The following is a 16,939-nucleotide window of genomic DNA, read 5'->3' on the forward strand; positions in this document are numbered from 1 at the left end:
TTCCTTACTATTTTCTAAGTTTGTTCTGTTATAGAGGTCTTATATATATCATTCCACAAATTTTCAATCATCATCTTATACCTATTTCGAAAAATTGAAATGAGCTTTAATTTAGGTGCAGTTGTAGCTGTCGTCTTTTGCCATTTACTTCCAAGAGTTCCCAACTACATTCCAATTTATCTTTTCTTTCCGAGTTCTTCAAGCTTTCTATTAGAATGCATGTGAGTCATTTTGCGGCAGCCAAATCGAAAGAGGACACAATAAACTAAATTTCCTTACTATTTTCTAAGTTTGTTATGTTATAGAGGTCTTATATATATCATTCCACAAATTTCCAATCATCATCTTATAACTATTTCGAAAAATTAAAATGAGCTTTAATTTATGTGCAGCTGTAGCTGTCGTCTTTTGCCATTTGCTTCCAAGAGTTCCCAACTACATTCCAATTTATCTTTTCTTTTCCAGTTGTTCAAGCTTTCTATTAGAATGCATGTAAGTCATTTTGCGGCAACCAAATCGAAAGAGGATACAGTAAACTAAATTTTCTTACTATTTTCTAAGTTTGTTCTGTTATAGAGGTCTTATATATATATCATTCCACAAATTTCCAATCATCATCTTATAACTATTTTGAAAAATTGAAATGAGCTTTAATTTAGGTGCAGTTGTAGATGTCGTCTTTTGCCATTTGCTTCCAAGAGTTCCCAACTACATTCCCATTTATCTTTTCTTTTCCAGTTCTTCAAGCTTTCTATTAGAATGCATGTGAGTCATTTTGCGGCAGCCAAATCGAAAGAGGACACAGTAAACTAAATTTTCTTACTATTTTCTAAGTTTGTTCTATTATAGAGGTCTTATATATATCATTCCATAAATTTTCAATCATCATCTTATAACTATTTCGAAAAATTGAAATGAGCTTTGATTTAGGTGCAGCTATAGCTGTCGTCTTTTGCCATTTGCTTCCAAGAGATCCCAACTACATTCCAATTTATCTTTTCTTTCCCAGTTCTTCAAGCTTTCTATTAGAATGCATGTGAGTCATTTTGCGGCAGCCAAATCGAAAGAGGACACAGTAAACTAAATTTTCTTACTATTTTCTAAGTTTGTTCTGTTATAGAGGTCTTATATATATCATTCCACAAATTTTCAATCATCATCCTATAACTATTTTGAAAAATTGAAATGAGCTTTAATTTAGGTGCACCTGTAGCTGTCGTCTTTTACCATTTGTATCCAAGAGTTCCCAACTACATTCCAATTTATCTTTTCTTTCCCAGTTCTTCAAGCTTTCTATTAGAATGCATGTGAGTCATTTTGCGGCAGCCAAATCGAAAGAGGACACAGTAAACTAAATTTTCTTACTATTTTCTAAGTTTGTTCTGTTATAGAGGTCTTATATATATTATTCCATAAATTTTCAATCATCATCTTATAAATATTTCGAAAAATTGAAATGAGCTTTAATTTAGGTGCAGCTGTAGCTGTCGTCTTTTGCCATTTGCTTCCAAGAGTTCCCAACTACATTCTAATTTATCTTTTCTTTTTCAGTTCTTCAAGCTTTCTATTAGAATGCATGTGAGTCATTTTGCGGCAGCCAAATCGAAAGAGGACACAGTAAACTAAAATTCCTTACTATTTTCTAAGTTTGTTCTGTTATAGAGGTCTTATATATATCATTCCACAAATTTCCAATCATCATCTTATAACTATTTTGAAAAATTGAAATGAGCTTTAATTTAGGAGCACCTGCAGCTGTCGTCTTTTACCATTTGCTTCCAAGAGTTCCCAACTACATTTTAATTTATCTTTTCTTTCCCAGTTCTTCAAGCTTTCTATTAGAATGCATGTGAGTAATTTTGCGGCAGCCAAATCGAAAGAGGACACAGTAAACTAAATTTTCTTACTATTTTCTAAGTTTGTTCTGTTATAGAGGTCTTATATATATCATTCCAAAAATTTCCAATCATCATCTTATAACTATTTTGAAAAATTGAAATGAGCTTTAATTTAGGTGCACCTGCAGCTGTCGTCTTTTACCATTTGCTTCCAAGAGTTCCCAACTACATTTTAATTTATCTTTTCTTTCCCAGTTCTTCAAGCTTTCTATTAGAATGCATGTGAGTAATTTTGCGGCAGCCAAATCGAAAGAGGATATAGTAAACTAAATTTTCTTACTATTTTCTAAGTTTGTTTTGTTATAGAGGTCTTATATATATCATTCCATAAATTTTCAATCATCATCTTATAACTATTTCGAAAAATAGAAATGAACTTTAAATTAGGTGCAGCTGTAGCTGTCGTCTTTTGCCATTTGCTTCCAAGAGTTCCCAACTACATTCCAATTTATCTTTTCTTTCCCAATTCTTCAAGCTTTCTATTAGAATGCATGTGAGTCATTTTGCGGCAGCCAAATCGAAAGAGGACACAGTAAACTAAATTTCCTTACTATTTTCTAAGTTTGTTCTGTTATAGAGGTCTTATATATATCATTCCACAAATATTCAATCATCATCTTATAACTATTTCGAAAAATTAAAATGAGCTTTAATTTAGGTGCAGCTGTAGCTGTCGTCTTTTGTCATTTTCTTCCAAGAGTTCCCAACTACATTCCAATTTATCTTTTCTTTCCCAGTTCTTCAAGATTTCTATTAGAATGCATGTGAGTCATTTTGCGGCATCCAAATCGAAAGAGGACACAGTAAACTAAATTTCCTTACTATTTTCTAACTTTGTTCTATTATAGAGGTCTTATATATATCATTCCACAAATTTCCAATCATCATCTTATAACTATTTCGAAAAATTGAAATGAGCTTTAATTTAGGTGCAGCTGTAGCTGTCGTCTTTTGCCATTTGCTTCCAAGAGTTCCCAACTACATTCTAATTTATCTTTTCTTTCTCAGTTCTTCAAGCTTTCTATTAGAATGCATGTGAGTTTTTTTGCGGCAGCCAAATCGAAAGAGGACACAGTAAACTAAATTTCCTTACTATTTTCTAAGTTTGTTCTGTTATAGAGGTCTTATATATATCATTCCACAAATTTCCAATTAACATTTTATAACTATTTCGAATAATTAAAATGAGCTTTAATTTAGGTGCAGCTGTAGCTGTCGTCTTATGCCATTTGCTTCCAAGAGTTCCCAACTACATTCCAATTTATCTTTTCTTTCCCAGTTCTTCAAGCTTTCTATTAGAATGCATGTGAGTCATTTTGCGGCAGCCAAATCGAAAGAGGACACAGTAAACTAAATTTCCTTACTATTTTCTAAGTTTATTCTGTTATAGAGGTCTTATATATATCATTCCACAAATTTCCAATCATCATCTTATAACTATTTCAAAAAATTAAAATGAGCTTTAATTTAGGTGCAGCTGTAGCTGTCGTCTTTTGCCATTTGCTTCCAAGAGTTTCCAACTACATTCCAATTTATCTTTTCTTTCCCAATTCTTCAAGCTTTCTATTAGAATGCATGTGAGTCATTTTGCGGCAGCCAAATCGAAAAAGGACACAGTAAACTAAATTTTCTTACTATTTTTTAAGTTTGTTCTATTATAGAGGTCTTATATATAGCATTCCACAAATTTCCAATCATCATCTTATAACTATTTTGAAAAATTGAAATGAGCTTTAATTTAGGTGCACCTGTAGCTGTCGTCTTTTACCATTTGCTTCCAAGAGTTTCCAACTACATTCCAATTTATCTTTTCTTTTCCAGTTCTTCAAGCTTTCTATTAGAATGCATGTGAGTCATTTTGCGGCAGCCAAATCGAAAAAGGACACAGTAAACTAAATTTTCTTACTATTTTCTAAGTTTGTTCTGTTATAGAGGTCTTATATATATCATTCCATAAATTTTCAATCATCATCTTATAACTATTTCGAAAAATTGAAATGAGCTTTAAATTAGGTGCAGCTGTAGCTGTCGTCTTTTGCCATTTGCTTCCAAGAGTTCCCAACTACATTCCAATTTATCTTTTCTTTCCCAGTTCTTCAATCTTTCTATTAGAATGCATGTGAGTCATTTTGCGGCAGCCAAATCGAGAGAGGACACAGTAAACTAAATTTCCTTACTATTTTCTAAGTTTGTTCTGTTATAGAGGTCTTATATATATCATTCCACAAATTTTCAATCATCATCTTATAACTATTTCGAAAAATTAAAATGAGCTTTAATTTAGGTGCAGCTGTAGCTGTCGTCTTTTGTCATTTGCTTCCAAGAGTTCCCAACTACATTCCAATTTATCTTTTCTTTCCCAATTCTTCAAGATTTCTATTAGAATGCATGTGAGTCATTTTGCGGCAGCCAAATCGAAAGAGGACACAGTAAACTAAATTTCCTTACTATTTTCTAACTTTGTTCTATTATAGAGGTCTTATATATATCATTCCACAAATTTCCAATAATCATCTTATAACTATTTCGAAAAATTGAAATGAGCTTTAATTTAGGTGCAGCTGTAGCTGTCGTCTTTTGCCATTTGCTTCCAAGAGTTCCCAACTACATTCTAATTTATCTTTTCTTTCCCAGTTCTTCAAGCTTTCTATTAGAATGCATGTGAGTTTTTTTGCGGCAGCCAAATCGAAAGAGGACACAGTAAACTAAATTTCCTTACTATTTTCTAAGTTTGTTATGTTATAGAGGTCTTATATATATCATTCCACAAATTTCCAATCAACATTTTATAACTATTTCGAATAATTAAAATGAGCTTTAATTTAGGTGCAGCTGTAGCTGTCGTCTTTTGCCATTTGCTTTCAAGAGTTCCCAACTACATTCCAATTTATCTTTTCTTTCCCAGTTCTTCAAGCTTTCTATTAGAATACATGTGAGTCATTTTGCGGCAGCCAAATCGAAAGAGGACACAGTAAACTAAATTTTCTTACTATTTTCTAAGTTTATTCTGTTATAGAGGTCTTATATATATATCATTCCACAAATTTTCAATCTTCATCTTATAACTATTTCAAAAATTTAAAATGAGCTTTAATTTAGGTGCAGCTGTAGCTGTCGTCTTTTGCCATTTGCTTCCAAGAGTTTCCAACTACATTCCAATTTATCTTTTCTTTCCCAGTTCTTCAAGCTTTCTATTAGAATGCATGTGAGTCATTTTGCGCCAGCCAAATCGAAAAAGGACACAGTAAACTAAATTTTCTTACTATTTTTTAAGTTTGTTCTTTTATAGAGGTCTTATATATAGCATTCCACAAATTTCCAATCATCATCTTATAACTATTTTGAAAAATTGAAATGAGCTTTAATTTAGGTGCACCTGTAGCTGTCGTCTTTTACTATTTGTTTCCAAGAGTTTCCAACTACATTCCAATTTATCTTTTCTTTTCCAGTTCTTCAAGCTTTCTATTAGAATGCATGTGAGTCATTTTGTGGCAGCCAAATCGAAAAAGGACACAGTAAACTAAATTTTCTTACTATTTTCTAAGTTTGTTATGTTATAGAGATCTTATATATATTATTCCATAAATTTCCAATCATCATCTTATAACTATTTCGAAAAATTAAAATGAGCTTTAATTTAGGTGCAGCTGTAGCTGTCGTCTTTTGCCATTTGCTTCCAAGAGTTCCCAACTACATTCCAATTTATCTTTTCATTCCCAGTTCTTCAAGCTTTCTATTAGAATGCATGTGAGTCATTTTGCAGCAGCCAAATCGAAAGAGGACACAGTAAACTAAATTTCCTTACTATTTTCTAAGTTTGTTCTGTTATAGAGGTCTTATATATATCATTCCACAAATTTCCAATCATCATCTTATAACTATTTCGAAAAATTAAAATGAGCTTTAATTTAGGTGCAGCTGTAGCTATCGTCTTTTGTCATTTGCTTCCAAGAGTTCCCAACTACATTCCAATTTATCTTTTCTTTCCTAGTTCTTCAAGCTTTCTATTAGAATGCATGTGAGTCATTTTGCAGCAGCCAAATCGAAAGAGGACACAGTAAACTAAATTTCCTTACTATTTTCTAACTTTATTCTATTATAGAGGTCTTATATATATCATTCCACAAATTTCCAATCATCATCTTATAACTATTTCGAAAAATGGAAATGCGCTTTAATTTAGGTGCAGATGTAGCTGTTGTCTTTTGCCATTTGCTTCCAAGAGTTCCCAACTACATTCCAATTTATCTTTTCTTTCCTAGTTCTTCAAGCTTTCTATTAGAATGCATGTGAGTCATTTAGCCAAATCGAAAGAGGATACAGTAAACTAAATTTTCTTACTATTTTCTAAGTTTGTTCTGTTATAGAGGTCTTATATATATCATTCCACAAATTTTCAATCATCATCTTATAACTATTTCAAAAAATTAAAATGAGCTTTAATTTAGGTGCAGCTGTAGCTGTCGTCTTTTGCCATTTGCTTCCAAGAGTTCCCAACTACATTCCAATTTATCTTTTCTTTCCCAGTTCTTCAAGCTTTCTATTAAAATGCATGTGAGTCATTTTGCGGCAGCCAAATCGAAAGAACACACAGTAAACTAAGTTTTCTTACTATTTTCTAAGTTTGTTCTGTTATAGAGGTCTTATATATATCATTCCACAAATTTTAAATCATCATCTTATAACTATTTCGAAAAATTGAAATGAGCTTTAATTTAGGTGCAGCTGTAGCTGTCGTCTTTTGCCATTTGCTTCCAAGAGTTCCCAACTACATTCCAATTTATCTTTTCTTTCCCAATTCTTCAAGCTTTCTATTAGAATGCATGTGAGTCATTTTGCGGCAGCCAAATCGAAAGAGGACACAGTAAACTAAATTTTCTTACTATTTTCTAAGTTTATTCTGTTATAGAGGTCTTATATATATCATTCCACAAATTTTCAATAATCATCTTATAACTATTTCAAAAAATTAAAATGAGCTTTAATTTAGGTGCAGCTGTAGCTGTTGTCTTTTGCCATTTGCTTCCAAGAGTTCCCAACTACATTCCAGTTTATCTTTTCTTTCCTAGTTCTTCAAGCTTTCTATTAGAATGCATGTGAGTCATTTTGCGGCAGCCAAATCGAAAGAGGACACAGTAAACTAAATTTTCTTACTATTTTCTAAGTTTATTCTGTTATAGAGGTCTTATATATATCATTCCACAAATTTCCAATCATCATCTTATAACTATTTTAAAAAATTAAAATGAGCTTTAATTTAGGTGCAGCTGTAGCTGTTGTGTTTTGCCATTTGCTTCCAAGAGTTCCCAACTACATTCCAATTTATCTTTTCTTTCCCACTTCTTCAAACTTTCTATTAGAATGCATGTGAGTCATTTTGCGGCAGCCAAATCGAAAGAGGACACAGTAAACTAAATTTTCTTACTATTTTTTAAGTTTGTTCTGTTATAGAGGTCTTATATATATCATTCCACAAATTTCCAATCATCATCTTATATCTATTTTGAAAAATTGAAATGAGCTTTAATTTAGGTGCACCTGTAGCTGTCGTCTTTTACCATTTGCTTCCAAGAGTTCCCAACTACATTCCAATTTATCTTTTCTTTTCCAGTTCTTCAAGCTTTCTATTAGAATGCATGTGAGTCATTTTGCGGCGGCCAAATCGAAAGAGGATACAGTAAACTAAATTTCCTTACTATTTTCTAAGTTTGTTCTATTATAGAGGTCTTATATATATCATTCCACAAATTTCCTATCATCATCTTATAACTATTTTGAAAAATTGAAATGAGCTTTAATTTAGGTGCAGCTGTAGCTGTCGTCTTTTGCTATTTGCTTCCAAGAGTTCCCAACTACATTCCAATTTATCTTTTCTTTCCCAGTTCTTCAAGCTTTCTATTAGAATGCATGTGAGTCATTTTGCGGCAGCCAAATCGAAAGAGGACACAGTAAACTAAATTTTCTTACTATTTTCTAAGTTTGTTCTGTTATTGAGGTCTTATATATATCATTCCACAAATTTCCAATCATCATCTTATAACTATTTCGAAAAATTGAAATGAGCTTTAATTTAGGTACAGCTGTAGCTGTCATCTTTTGCCATTTGCTTCCATGAGATACCAACTACATTCCAATTTATCTTTTCTTTCCCAGTTCTTCAAGCTTTCTATTAGAATGCATGTGAGTTTTTTTGCGGCAGCCAAATCGAAAGAGGACACAGTAAACTAAATTTCTTTACTATTTTCTAAGTTTGTTCTGTTATAGAGGTCTTATATATATCATTCCACAAATTTCCAATCATCATCTTATAACTATTTCGAAAAATTGAAATGAGCTTTAATTTAGGTGCAGCTGTAGCTGACGTCTTTTGCCATTTGCTTCCAAGGGTTCCCAACTACATTCCAATTTATCTTTTCTTTCCCAGTTCTTCAAGCTTTCTATTAGAATGCATGTGAGTCATTTTGCGGCAGCCAAATCGATAGAGGACACATTAAACTAAATTTCCTTACTATTTTCTAAGTTTATTCTGTTATAGAGGTCTTATATATATCATTCCACAAATTTTCAATCATCATCTTATAACTATTTCAAAAAATTAAAATGAGCTTTAATTTAGGTGCAGCTGTAGCTTTCGTCTTTTGCCATTTGCTTCTAAGAGTTCCCAACTACATTCCAATTTATCTTTTCTTTTCCAGTTCTTCAAGCTTTCTATTAGAATGCATGTGAGTCATTTTGCGGCAGTCAAATCGAAAGAGGACACAGTAAACTAAATTTTCTTACTATTTTCTAAGTTTGTTCTATTATAGAGGTCTTATATATATCATTCCACAAATTTCCAATCATCATCTTATAACTATTTTGAAAAATTGAAATGAGCTTTAATTTAGGTGCAGCTGTAGCTGTCGTCTTTTGCCATTTGCTTCCAAGAGTTCCCAACGACATTCCAATTTATCTTTTCTTTCCCAGTTCTTCAAGCTTTCTATTAGAATGCATGTGAGTCATTTTGCGGCAGCCAAATCGAAAGAGGACACAGTAAACTAAATTTCCTTACTATTTTCTAAGTTTGTTCTGTTATAGAGGTCTTATATATATCATTCCACAAATTTCCAATCATCATCTTATAACTATTTTGAAAAATTGAAATGAGCTTTAATTTAGATACAGCTGTAGCTGTCGTCTTTTGCCATTTGCTTCCAAGAGTTCCCAACTACATTTCAATTTATCTTTTCTTTCCTAGTTCTTCAAGCTTTCTATTAGAATGCATGTGAGTCATTTTGCGGCAGCCAAATCGAAAGAGGATACAGTAAACTAAATTTTCTTACTATTTTCTAAGTTTGTTCTGTTATTGAGGTCTTACATATATCATTCCACAATTTTCCAATCATCATCTTATAACTATTTCGAAAAATTAAAATGAGCTTTAATTTAGCTGCAGCTGTAGCTTTCGTCTTTTGCCATTTGCTTCTAAGAGTTCCCAACTACATTCCAATTTATCTTTTCTTTTCCAGTTCTTCAAGCTTTCTATTAGAATGCATGTGAGTCATTTTGCGGCAGTCAAATCGAAAGAGGACACAGTAAACTAAATTTTCTTACTATTTTCTAAGTTTGTTCTATTATAGAGGTCTTATATATATCATTCCACAAATTTCCAATCATCATCTTATAACTATTTTGAAAAATTGAAATGAGCTTTAATTTAGGTGCAGCTGTAGCTGTCGTCTTTTGCCATTTGCTTCCAAGAGTTCCCAACTACATTCCAATTTATCTTTTCTTTCCCAATTCTTCAAGATTTCTATTAGAATGCATGTGAGTCATTTTGCGGCAGCCAAATCGAAAGAGGACACAGTAAACTAAATTTCCTTACTATTTTCTAACTTTGTTCTATTATAGAGGTCTTATATATATCATTCCACAAATTTCCAATAATCATCTTATAACTATTTCGAAAAATTCAAATGAGCTTTAATTTAGGTGCAGCTGTAGCTGTCGTCTTTTGCCATTTGCTTCCAAGAGTTCCCAACTACATTCTAATTTATCTTTTCTTTCCCAGTTCTTCAAGCTTTCTATTAGAATGCATGTGAGTTTTTTTGCGGCAGCCAAATCGAAAGAGGACACAGTAAACTAAATTTCCTTACTATTTTCTAAGTTTGTTATGTTATAGAGGTCTTATATATATCATTCCACAAATTTCCAATCAACATTTTATAACTATTTCGAATAATTAAAATGAGCTTTAATTTAGGTGCAGCTGTAGCTGTCGTCTTTTGCCATTTGCTTTCAAGAGTTCCCAACTACATTCCAATTTATCTTTTCTTTCCCAGTTCTTCAAGCTTTCTATTAGAATACATGTGAGTCATTTTGCGGCAGCCAAATCGAAAGAGGACACAGTAAACTAAATTTCCTTACTATTTTCTAAGTTTATTCTGTTATAGAGGTCTTATATATATCATTCCACAAATTTCCAATCTTCATCTTATAACTATTTCAAAAATTTAAAATGAGCTTTAATTTAGGTGCAGCTGTAGCTGTCGTCTTTTGCCATTTGCTTCCAAGAGTTTCCAACTACATTCCAATTTATCTTTTCTTTCCCAGTTCTTCAAGCTTTCTATTAGAATGCATGTGAGTCATTTTGCGCCAGCCAAATCGAAAAAGGACACAGTAAACTAAATTTTCTTACTATTTTTTAAGTTTGTTCTTTTATAGAGGTCTTATATATAGCATTCCACAAATTTCCAATCATCATCTTATAACTATTTTGAAAAATTGAAATGAGCTTTAATTTAGGTGCACCTGTAGCTGTCGTCTTTTACCATTTGTTTCCAAGAGTTTCCAACTACATTCCAATTTATCTTTTCTTTTCCAGTTCTTCAAGCTTTCTATTAGAATGCATGTGAGTCATTTTGTGGCAGCCAAATCGAAAAAGGACACAGTAAACTAAATTTTCTTACTATTTTCTAAGTTTGTTATGTTATAGAGATCTTATATATATTATTCCATAAATTTCCAATCATCATCTTATAACTATTTCGAAAAATTAAAATGAGCTTTAATTTAGGTGCAGCTGTAGCTGTCGTCTTTTGCCATTTGCTTCCAAGAGTTCCCAACTACATTCCAATTTATCTTTTCATTCCCAGTTCTTCAAGCTTTCTATTAGAATGCATGTGAGTCATTTTGCAGCAGCCAAATCGAAAGAGGACACAGTAAACTAAATTTCCTTACTATTTTCTAAGTTTGTTCTGTTATAGAGGTCTTATATATATCATTCCACAAATTTCCAATCATCATCTTATAACTATTTCGAAAAATTAAAATGAGCTTTAATTTAGGTGCAGCTGTAGCTATCGTCTTTTGTCATTTGCTTCCAAGAGTTCCCAACTACATTCCAATTTATCTTTTCTTTCCTAGTTCTTCAAGCTTTCTATTAGAATGCATGTGAGTCATTTTGCAGCAGCCAAATCGAAAGAGGACACAGTAAACTAAATTTCCTTACTATTTTCTAACTTTATTCTATTATAGAGGTCTTATATATATCATTCCACAAATTTCCAATCATCATCTTATAACTATTTCGAAAAATGGAAATGCGCTTTAATTTAGGTGCAGATGTAGCTGTTGTCTTTTGCCATTTGCTTCCAAGAGTTCCCAACTACATTCCAATTTATCTTTTCTTTCCTAGTTCTTCAAGCTTTCTATTAGAATGCATGTGAGTCATTTAGCCAAATCGAAAGAGGATACAGTAAACTAAATTTTCTTACTATTTTCTAAGTTTGTTCTGTTATAGAGGTCTTATATATATCATTCCACAAATTTTCAATCATCATCTTATAACTATTTCAAAAAATTAAAATGAGCTTTAATTTAGGTGCAGCTGTAGCTGTCGTCTTTTGCCATTTGCTTCCAAGAGTTCCCAACTACATTCCAATTTATCTTTTCTTTCCCAGTTCTTCAAGCTTTCTATTAAAATGCATGTGAGTCATTTTGCGGCAGCCAAATCGAAAGAACACACAGTAAACTAAATTTTCTTACTATTTTCTAAGTTTGTTCTGTTATAGAGGTCTTATATATATCATTCCACAAATTTTCAATCATCATCTTATAACTATTTCGAAAAATTGAAATGAGCTTTAATTTAGGTGCAGCTGTAGCTGTCGTCTTTTGCCATTTGCTTCCAAGAGTTCCCAACTACATTCCAATTTATCTTTTCTTTCCCAATTCTTCAAGCTTTCTATTAGAATGCATGTGAGTCATTTTGCGGCAGCCAAATCGAAAGAGGACACAGTAAACTAAATTTTCTTACTATTTTCTAAGTTTATTCTGTTATAGAGGTCTTATATATATCATTCCACAAATTTTCAATAATCATCTTATAACTATTTCAAAAAATTAAAATGAGCTTTAATTTAGGTGCAGCTGTAGCTGTTGTCTTTTGCCATTTGCTTCCAAGAGTTCCCAACTACATTCCAGTTTATCTTTTCTTTCCTAGTTCTTCAAGCTTTCTATTAGAATGCATGTGAGTCATTTTGCGGCAGCCAAATCGAAAGAGGACACAGTAAACTAAATTTTCTTACTATTTTCTAAGTTTATTCTGTTATAGAGGTCTTATATATATATCATTCCACAAATTTCCAATCATCATCTTATAACTATTTCAAAAAATTAAAATGAGCTTTAATTTAGGTGCAGCTGTAGCTGTTGTGTTTTGCCATTTGCTTCCAAGAGTTCCCAACTACATTCCAATTTATCTTTTCTTTCCCACTTCTTCAAACTTTCTATTAGAATGCATGTGAGTCATTTTGCGGCAGCCAAATCGAAAGAGGACACAGTAAACTAAATTTTCTTACTATTTTTTAAGTTTGTTCTGTTATAGAGGTCTTATATATATCATTCCACAAATTTCCAATCATCATCTTATATCTATTTTGAAAAATTGAAATGAGCTTTAATTTAGGTGCACCTGTAGCTGTCGTCTTTTACCATTTGCTTCCAAGAGTTCCCAACTACATTCCAATTTATCTTTTCTTTTCCAGTTCTTCAAGCTTTCTATTAGAATGCATGTGAGTCATTTTGCGGCAGCCAAATCGAAAGAGGATACAGTAAACTAAATTTCCTTACTATTTTCTAAGTTTGTTCTATTATAGAGGTCTTATATATATCATTCCACAAATTTTCTATCATCATCTTATAACTATTTTGAAAAATTGAAATGAGCTTTAATTTAGGTGCAGCTGTAGCTGTCGTCTTTTGCCATTTGCTTCCAAGAGTTCCCAACTACATTCCAATTTATCTTTTCTTTCCCAGTTCTTCAAGCTTTCTATTAGAATGCATGTGAGTCATTTTGCGGCAGCCAAATCGAAAGAGGACACAGTAAACTAAATTTTCTTACTATTTTCTAAGTTTGTTCTGTTATTGAGGTCTTACATATATCATTCCACAATTTTCCAATCATCATCTTATAACTATTTCGAAAAATTAAAATGAGCTTTAATTTAGGTGCAGCTGTAGCTGTCGTCTTTTGCCATTTGCTTCCAAGAGTTCCCAACTACATTCCAATTTATCTTTTCTTTCCTAGTTCTTCAAGCTTTCTATTAGAATGCATGTGAGTCATTTTGCGGCAGCCAAATCGAAAGAGGACACAGTAAACTAAATTTCCTTACTATTTTCTAAGTTTGTTATGTTATAGAGGTCTTATATATATCATTCCACATATTTTAAATCATCATCTTATAACTATTTCGAAAAATTGAAATGAGCTTTAATTTAGGTGCATCTGTAGCTGTCGTCTTTTGCCATTTGCTTCCAAGAGTTCACAACTACATTCCAATTTATCTTTTCTTTCCTAGTTCTTCTAGCTTTCTATTAAAATGCATGTGAGTCATTTTGCGGCAGCCAAATCGAAAGAGGACACGGTAAACTAAATTTCCTTACTATTTTCTAAGTTTGTTCTGTTATAGCGGTCTTATGTATATCATTCTACAAATTTTCAATCATTATCTTATAACTATTCCGAAAAATTGAGATTTATATTTTCTAGTTTTGACCGGTGGTTCTATTTTTTAGTGATATGAGAAGGTATCCATGATATGGATAAGCAATTGTTCATCGATAATTGTAGTGATCATATGGCATTTAAGTTTCACTGCTAAGAGGGTGTTGTCATTGTTGATGCATCTATGGAGGAGCAAACATGGAAGAAGGTACTTGTAAGAGCGTCTTATAATACAATGTTATGCTTCACTTGAGTATCTTCACCCAACAGGATAAATATGGTCGCTGGAAGGCATCTATTTTTTCTTATAATTCAGATATTTAGAAGACTTAATTTTGCTTAATGTATATTGTAATTTATTTGCCCCTTTTAGTTTTTCGTCTTTAATTTGTTCTTTTTACATTATTTTATTTATGTAAGCAATATTTTTTCCTTTTTCTTTAGTTTTTGTGGGTGTGCTTATTAGAGATGCGATGTTTAATGGTAAATTTACTCATCGTATGGAAATTAATCGATTTTTATTTTTCTGCAAATTAGAAGGTTTTTATTTTGGTATCTGAATAATAATGTCAATATAACTAATTGTATTTTGTCTAGAACGAAGTGATTGGTTGCGCAAAAAATTTCAAAACAACTATTTGTCTTATGGTTCAAAACTTCAAGATTTTGTCCAATGGAAAGGAGTGAATTGTGTTCAAATAGTTTTTAGTTATATATATTAAGGGGAAGTTTGATTTGTTAGAAGTGGTTTGCAAATCTTTAGATTACATAATTTTTTTTCTTTAGTGAACTTGTAATTAAAAGTTATAGGTGTTAGAATCGATTAAGAATGAAGGTTCGAGATCACAAGAATAAAATTATATTCCAAGACATCTACTTTTGGCTATGACAAATATTGAGAAACTAACTGTTGGTGTGACTACTTGCGGTGTTCTTCCAAATATCCCTCTGATTTTGTTGCCTTCGAACACTTCATGTTGGTAATCAAAAAGTTTTATTAAATTCATTTGTATAAAATTATACCTTCTCAATATACAACTAATAGTATTTTAAACGTTTTTATGTTTATGGTAATTAGCAATTATACGGTGAATCTTAAGAACTTTTAGTTTTAATTTTACCTTTTTATTTTTAAATACTCCTTAAATCATTCTTAATTAGATAAATCAAAATAATCCAAATGTATGAATAAGCATATGACTATAATTAATCCCAAATGTTTGTCGTTTATGAGCATTTTCCTTCTCATAGAAAGAGGGAAAACATTTAAATAAATTATTAATAAATTTTTTAATATCGTTTATGACCGCGCGAAGCGCGGATAAATTTAGTAGTATATCTATATAAAGGAGGGCCAATAAGTGCTGATATGGCACCTCCCTTAATCCAGGATTTACATTTATCTTTTTCCTGATTTTTTTGCCTTTTTCCTCATTTTCCCATTTATTCACAATTAAAAGCGAAACGTTTCATTTGTGTCTAACAGTTTCTGTAGTTTCACTTAAAAGCCAAGCGACACTTATTGCAGAGGCCTAAACAGTTTCTTTTTCTCATTTATAATGCCGAAAATATATTTGTGATAAACATAACCAAACACTCCAATTTTTTTGTGTTAAACAACAAAAAATTCTTAAATTGTCAAAAGAGAGAAAAAAGAGTGAGAATTTTGTACTATTCTTAAGATGCGTCAAGGATCGTCACTTCCGCGAGAGAAAGAAAGAGTGAGAATTTAGTAATATTCTGAAGATGCGTCAAGGTTCGTCACTTCCACGCCGATGATTTCTGCCAAACAAAAGCTTTCACTTACCAGATTTTGGCCCAAAAAATTGAATTTCAGCTCTTTAAAAGAAACAACAAATTCTCATGCGGTTTCTTTGGCTAATCGCAAGAAACTTCTTGAGGTTTGAGCATAACCTGGTTGGTGAAGATTAGTTTCTTTTCCTTTTTGAACTAATGCATTCTTGGAATAAACTGTATGGTGCACAATATCTTACTCTATCCTTGAAAAAGAAATACTTTATTTTTTTTATCTAGAACCGTAACATTATTATTTAGAGGTATTTATAGTTAACAATGACACTTTTATATTATTACTGCAGGAGAAGCACTTTCATATTAAAGATTTAAATACTCGATATATGAAACGTATTAGTTTGTGCACCGAAGATATATATAATGTCTTTTTTAAAAAAACAATTTATGTAGGAACTTTCTAGATAGATTTTGGTGGTGCTTTACAAGATTTTGTTCTCTATAATGTGATAGAGGAAAGGAAAAATAATATCATATTTAAGTCGAGAAACAAGTGTATATATGACAACATATATTTTAAGAGGAGTGAACTTGGGGGTAGAGGTAAATAACGATTAAGAATCAGTTTTTTTTCCGGTGACAATAATTGACTATACGTGAATCAGTTTTCATGAATTTTTATTCTATATAGGCTCTTAATATTTCGGTTCTCTTTCCCTTCCCCACAATTGATGTTTATTACTATGGATGTATTACTGTTAATGATGGATATATTGCATTATCACCAACGAGATAAAAAGGCTGGAACCTTAGCTACACATGTCGAGGCCTTCATTTCCACAAATATAAGGGAAATCCATTGAGAAACAAACATGTTTTACATAGAGGATGTGAGTTCTATGGACGGCCTTCCTACAAACCACCATCAACCTCTCATATGCTCGACACTTTTAAATTCCGAATGAGTGCCTCATAAAAAAATTTGATCAGTCTGCGTGGAGAGAGGATTTATGTACGTTACATATTTTGCTCTTTATATAATGAGAGTTGGAACAGCTTTGCTTTTCCAATTGAGAGATTGCTTCTCTTGTAATTAATTTTTTGTTTTATTTTTTCCACATATAATTTTTTCCTTCTATATTTGTTCTTTTTTGTATATACGTCCTGCCTTATATTTGTGTTTTATTTTTTATTCTGGATATTTCATGTTTATTTTTGAAGAAGTTTATATGTTTTTCCCTTCTTATTTGTTCTCCTGCCTTAGATGTCTGTTTTATTTTTAATTTGGAAAAATAGTCGTTTT

Source organism: Nicotiana tomentosiformis, chromosome 2 (assembly GCF_000390325.3).
Source record: "Nicotiana tomentosiformis chromosome 2, ASM39032v3, whole genome shotgun sequence".
Taxonomy (NCBI): domain Eukaryota; kingdom Viridiplantae; phylum Streptophyta; class Magnoliopsida; order Solanales; family Solanaceae; genus Nicotiana; species Nicotiana tomentosiformis.